We start from the raw sequence: 6,702 nt of genomic DNA, 5'->3' as shown, positions 1-6,702 counted from the left end.
GAAAATGTGTTAGGCCTTCCACTGTTAGGTCCTTGCTTATGCTATTCACAGGAGCAACTACTCCTATTATTAATTCTAACATCCAAGCCCTACCTGTCCTTCAAGATCTGTCTGCAAGCAAAGCATGGGTCAGTAACTAAATAGAATAATCCTTTAGAATACCTTTCAGCCATGAGATGCCTTGTTATAGTAAATCACACTATACTATTGCTGTGATGCCTTTTCAGACTCTCCCTCTACACGGGACATTTCTGTGCTTTGAAATCTTGTAGGATAATGTATTTCCCTGGTTTTTAACTATTGTTCCACCTAACTCTTTAGCAAAGTAAAATACTCTTCCTGAGTCACAGTGATGTGAAGGAGACACCTGTTGGGAATCCATTTTTCCTTTTCTGGGAATCGTGGCTCTCCTCAAGGATGTGCCCTGGCATCCATGTTCATTCTGTTCCACACAAGTCAAGCCATTACTTACTTATTTACTCCCATAAACTTAAAATTAGGAGTCAGAGATTCTAAAGAGCTGGCTGTAGTCCTAGGACTTGTAACAGAATAAGTAAACTCAGGTGGAGCCTGCCAATTTTGGTGGCTTTTGGGGGGTTACATGTGTTCATGATGAGCAAGCAAAGAAAAGCAGGAAGGAGTATGCAGCAAAGAGAAGCAGAGGAGCTGCATACTCCTTCCTGTTTTTCTTCTCTTGTCAAAAACTGCTTTTTGACTGTCAAAAACTGTTTTTCTTTGCTTTGTCAAAAACTATAAGCCCTCAACTCCAACCCCTTCTCTCCATCCCATCTTCTCTATCCCTTAATCCACTTTTCCCCCATCTACTTCATGTTATTTATTTGCTTAATTCTTTCTCCTTCTTCCCTTTATTGCTGCACAAAATAATCACCTCAAAACTTAAGAGCTTTTGGAGTTCCCGTCATGGTGCAGCAGAAATGAATCCAAATCTGACTAGGAACCATGAGGTTGTGGGTTAGATCCCTGGCCTCACTCAGTGGGTTAAGGATCTGGCGTTGCTGGGGCTGTGGTGTAGGCTGACAGCTGTAGCTCTGATTGGACCTCTAGCCTGGGAACCTCCATATGCCACAAGCACAGCCCTAAAAATTAAAAAAAAAAAAAAAAAAAAAAAAAACCTTAAGAGCTTTAAAACAAAAACAATCATCTATTTTCATCCAAATCTGCAGTTTGGGCAGGGATTACATGCTCCCCAATGTCTGGGGTCTCAGTTTGGGACTGAACCAGCTGGGGACTTATCCAGGCATCTGTCTTTTCTATGCATCATTCTCCACCAAGCTTGGGGCTTCTGTTGAAGGAGATGATCTGATCAGTGGGGTTGTGACCACTGGTTGAGCTTTGAGCCGCACTCAGGCAATCCAGGTTCCTCACTCCCCATTCCTTGAAATGTATATTCTGCCCACTGTTCCTACAATGGGAGCTGTTCCAAGGATGCAACCTTGAGAAAATAAGGTGATGGTAAGACTGTCTGCACAGTATACCTGACTGAACCCAATTAAGGCCTCTGTGTAAACTTTTAAGATTTGGCTGGCAGAGGCAGAAATCATCTCATCTTTTCACAGCCCAAGACAAGTGTAGTAAGTTCTCTTGCTCATGAAATCTGCCATCTGCCAATTTAGAGTGGACTGCCTCTTTCTTTACTCTCTCTTTAGTGGGGGAGGGGGTCAGTACGCAAACCAACAGCTTCCTCACAACATGGTAGCCCCACAGCTGTCAGCCTTTTTACATGGCAGCTCAAGTCTCCCACACAAGATTCCCAGAGACCTAGATGGAAGCCCAAGGCTTCTGAGGACCTAGCCTCAGAATTCCCAGAACATCTGTAAAAACTATCAATAACACTTTCCTAAAGTGAGAATGGGCTGAAGGAGGCTAGGTTGAAGGCCAATGGTGTGGAATAGTGAGTTCTCTCCCTAAGCTCATCAAGGACTGTTTGTTTGTTTTAATTTTTTTAGCTCTCACCTAGGGGCTCAGCAAATGTTCAGAAACATTGTTAATGAAGCTGAACAGGGAATGCTCTGTGATTTCTCTGTAGGAAGGACAGTGTTATTAATCTTCTCTGGACTCAGCTAGATCCTTTTCAGGAAATTTTTTGCTTGTTTGTTTTTAATTGTGAGGTCAGTAAGGTAATTCAATAAGTATATTAAAAGCTTATAATCAGCACTATTCTAGCCAACTATGGCAACTACTTTAGTCAAAAAAAATAGACAAGAATCCATGACCTCACTGAATCTTATATTCCAGTGGGTGAAGTTAGGAAACTAAAACATGTTAGATGAGTGCTTCTCAAAGTTCAGTGTGTATAGAATCAACTAGGAATCTTGTTGAAATGTTGATTCTCAATAGCTCTTGCAAAGGTGAAGTTTAAGATTCTGCATTCTTTTTTTAAAAAATTACTTATTAAAGTATAGTTGATTTACAATATTGTGGAGATCCCTTGTGGAACAGGGATCTGGCATTGTCACAGCACAGGCTCTGGCATGGGTTGGACACAAGGCCTTGGAAAAACAAAACATTGTTATAGCTTCAAGTGTAAAGCTTCAGATTATTCTCTATTATAGGTCCTTATAAAATATTGAATATAGTTCTGTGTGCTATACACTAAGATCCTTGTTTATATGATATGTGTCTATTAATCCCATACTCCTAGTTTATCTCCTTTTTTCGCTGTCGGTATCCACAAATTTGGTTTCTAATTTGTTTTCTAACTCTGTTTGTTTTGTAATAAGCTGATTCGTATTATTTTTATGCTCCGCATATGACATGACTCTACTTGTCTTCTGCTGATTTACCTCACTCCATCCATCCTCGTTGATGCAAATGGCAATACTTACTTTTCTTTCTTTCTTTCTTTCTTTCTTTTTTTTGCTTTTTCGTACTGCACCTGCGGTGTCTTATATAGAGGTTTCCTGGCTAGGGATTCCAATCCGAGCTACAGCTGCCTGCACTGACAGCCAGGCCAGATCGGATCCTCATCCCTTGCAACCTACACACCGCAGCGAACGCCGGCCAGGAATCAGCCAGGGATCGAACTTCAACCTCCTGGTTGTTACTAGTCCAATTTGTTCTTGGGGAATCACAACCGGAATTCGTAAGATTGAGCATTTTTAACGTTTCGCCTAGCAACGACAGAGCGGGGGAGAAAAAACTAAAACGATCAGTAACGAATCAAACGCTAAAAACAGCAACAAAACTGTAAAAACCAAAGACAGCAGTAGCAAAACCTTCCATATAGAGAAGAAAACGCCGGAATTTAAACGATTCTTCTTTCTGATAGTGAATACTTCACCAAGCCAAGAAAAAAAAAAAACAATAAAAATTCATAATATGATAAACACCACAGACCCAAACAAAGAAAAATTTATAGCTATTGAAACTCAAGCTGTCTTTCTGAAAAAAAGTTCAGAAAGCACAAAGAACTTAAAAAAGAAACCGAAATAGTAAAAGCAACGTCACTTAAAAGAAAAGAAACAAAAAAATTCATCTAATATTTACATATGTACAAGTCAGGGGAGAGCGCGAACGCAGTCCCCCACTACCACAAATTATGCAGTCGAGTTTCCCACGTTTGGGGAAATCGCAGGGGTCAGCACACCCGCAGTGCAATGGGTGAGCCTCGCCCTGGGAAAACCACCTGCCGGATCATGGTATCTCCCCTGCCAGGTAAGTATGCCCCGCCACCCACCCCTCGCCCCACACCCTCGCCCTCGCCCCGCTCTCAACGCACGCTCACTGCCCGCCCGCCGCCTCCGCGCCCTCCCCCCAGCCACGCCCCTCGCCCCGCCTCGCCCGCCCGCACCGCAACCTCGCAGAGCCCCCGCGGGGGTCCACACGCAAACGCAGAGGCGCAGGCGCAGCGGGACCAGCAGCCTCTGCGCGCGCGCTCATCTACATACGCCACGCCCCAGCCCCGACCTCCCGGGCACCCCGCTCTTTTCCCCGCTGGGGGCAAGGGACCTACTGAGAGTCACCCTGAGACGCGCGGGTGTCTCTGGGCCGGGGGCCGCGGCCAAGAGTGGGAACCTGAAGGGGGGCCCCGGGAAGACGCGAGCTCGCGGCCTCGCACCCCCAGTTGGTTGATCCCGCGGGTCTGGGCTCCGGTCTGGTCCTACTTTCCTGTTTTGTTTTTTGCCAGCTTGACTGAACTCCTCACTATGCATGGTTATTATGAGGATCTTTCACTCCTCCCCACTTCCGTTAAACATTTAAGTAATAAAATGTCTGCAATCAACTTAAAAGGGATCTTTTTTTCGTGGAATCTTCCGATTAAGTTTCTAGTAAACTACTTTAACATGTCAGCTGCTTCAATGGACACAACTGAACCTCGTGAAAACAAAAGGGGGAAAAAAGTCAAGATTCTAACCTTGAAGAAAGAAATCTGGGACAAATTACAAACTTCATCTGTTTCACAAATTATGTAGTACCTGAGTTAAGTATGTAATATAGCAAACGCAAAGAAATGTAAATACTTAAACTTAGCAAATAGTAGAGTATTAGGTTATCTAGCCAATTTATGGTATCTGATATATTTCATTTAATCTAGTCAACTCATATTGTTTTTAGACGGTGAGCTAAACAATTTTTTAAATTATTTTTCAATATATGTAAGTTCCTGGGCCAGGGATTAAATCCCAGCCACAGCTGCAGAAATTCTGTATCCTTAACCCACTGTGATACAGCAGTTACTCCCAAACAAATTTTTAAGACACTAAAAAGAACTTTTATACCTCAACTACTCTGCCCATTCAGATGATGGAGTCTACCCTTACCCTGGAATCTGGACTTAGTGATTAGCTTCATCAATATAGTGAGACCAATACCACGGTGACTTTATGCGGCAGTGAGGCTTTGAGGAGAGATGGAAAAGGGATGTCAGAGGGGAGACCACATTCAGGGCTCAACAAGGCCAATAGCTATGCAGCCTTGGCTCCCCTCCTTTGCCCCCCTGCCCTGACTCCTTGGGCAGAGGAGGCTGCTTCCTGAACTAGGTCTGGGTTCTGGGGGTCCCCGGAGGGGCACCATATGCATATGTACACTCACATGGGGCAGGGGCCGGGGCCGGGGCGGAGAGGGAGAAGGAGGTACAGATACATCCAATATGGCAGAAGAATGGGTGCGAGCGTTTTAGCACCCTCGTACAGAGCGTGAGCAATCGCTGCTCTTTCTGAAGGAACGCAAGCCCTCCGGCTGCTCCCAGAACAGGTGCGAAGGCATCTGAAAGCTGAGGTTTCCCAGGGACCACATCCCTGCCCTCAGACTAAGAGGAAACCTGAACGCACCACCGCTGAAGTCAAGGCTCACTGAGAACCCTGCGGCGTTTTTTGCTTCGGCCAATGTCAACCCGGACGCAGGTGCACACCTGGCAGGGGCTTGGAAAATCTCAGGGTGGCAGTTCTGCCCCACGGAGCGAGAGCTTGGGACAGTGGAAGGCTGTAGCCGGGAGAGACAGCGACAGTGACCATCCTTTGGGGGGCAGAGCTGGGGACAGAGCCCGAGACTGAGAGGGAGTTTTCAGGGAGGGTGCCATGGTTCTCCCTGGCCCACGCGACGGCCTGTGTGCTCCTGGGCCTCCGGGGCTGGCGGGGGGCAGCTGCTGCGCGCCCAGCTGTTTGGCTGCAGGGACGTGCGCGTGAGGAGCGGAGCGGCAGGCGGTGAGGGACTAAAAGAGGAGAGGGCGAGGACCGTGGTGGGGCCAGAGGGGCCGCGCGCTGAGGCGGGAGCGGCCCGGCTGCGGGCGGGGGTGTCGCCCGCCACGGCCCCACGGCCCACGCGTGGCTGGGCAGGTGTCCCCAGACACCTCGGGCCTCCGGCCAGTAAGAGGGGAGGCTGCGCGCGGCGCAAAAGCCACAGGCACCTCCTTCGAGCCGGAATCGAACCAGCGACCTAAGGATGTCCGCACGGATCCCGTCTACAGTCCTCCGCTCTACCAGCTGAGCTATCGAAGGGTGCGCGCCGCCAAACCCGAGCTCTTCCTTTTTCTTGCGAAGCCGGACCCGCGGCGCCGGGACGCCCGAGGTGGGACACGCCCTGGGCTGTTTGGAAGCCGCTTTGAAGAGAGCGGCGAGCTCCGAGCCACGGCGTCCTGTGCGGGCGCGGCCGGGCCGTGGCGGTGGCCGCCATCCGCGCAGCGATTTTCAAAGAAAGATGCCCGGTCCCCGGCGCCCACCTGTGGCCGCCTGTCCCCTCCCCCGCCCCTTGCTACAGGCGGGGGGACCATGGGTCAGCGGCCGCAAAGCCGCTAAGACCGGCAGGGGAGGGGCGTTGGCGAAGCCAGTGCGCGCGCGGAGAGGCGGAGGCCTGGCAGAGCACAGGGGAACCCACCGGGAGCGGCATCTCCTCCCCGGCTGCCAGCCTGGTGCTTTTCAAGTGCCTTTAGTTCAAGATCAACCTTGGGCCAACATGGCGGGGTTTGATGGGGCACTTTCTGCCACCTTTCGAAGCCACCATCATCTTGCCCGCGTTACAAAGTCTCCTGTTGATCTCCCCCCCACGCCCACCCCGCTTTCGCCCTGCTACCCTGACAGCCAGAGTGATTTTCTTTTCTTTTCTTGCGGGGGGGGGGGGGGCGGGGCGGAGGCCTCCTTGCTCTTTACTTTGCTCTGGCTGATTTTTGTGGCCGGGCTGCTCTTCCCCAGGAGCCCCAGGACCAACTCCCCTCACCTCCTTCAATCTGCTCCCATTGGCCCCTTC

At 49.2% G+C, this 6,702-nt stretch overlaps 2 non-coding genes across 2 annotated transcripts; both read right to left on the bottom strand.

Moving 5' to 3' along the window:
* Positions 1-3,519: 3,519 nt before the first annotated feature.
* On the bottom strand, positions 3,520-3,683 carry LOC125136973 (U1 spliceosomal RNA). Its single transcript, XR_007137296.1, has one exon. It is a non-coding gene; the product is annotated as a U1 spliceosomal RNA (small nuclear RNA).
* Positions 3,684-5,867: 2,184 nt separating this feature from the next.
* TRNAY-GUA (transfer RNA tyrosine (anticodon GUA)) lies at positions 5,868-5,957 on the bottom strand. The gene is given in 2 exon segments: positions 5,868-5,903; positions 5,921-5,957. It is a non-coding gene; the product is annotated as a tRNA-Tyr (tRNA).
* Between the last annotated feature and the right edge of the window lie 745 nt (positions 5,958-6,702).

Source organism: Phacochoerus africanus, chromosome 9 (genome assembly GCF_016906955.1).
Source record: "Phacochoerus africanus isolate WHEZ1 chromosome 9, ROS_Pafr_v1, whole genome shotgun sequence".
Classification (NCBI taxonomy): domain Eukaryota; kingdom Metazoa; phylum Chordata; class Mammalia; order Artiodactyla; family Suidae; genus Phacochoerus; species Phacochoerus africanus.
This window is presented reverse-complemented; position numbering and strand designations above follow the sequence as displayed.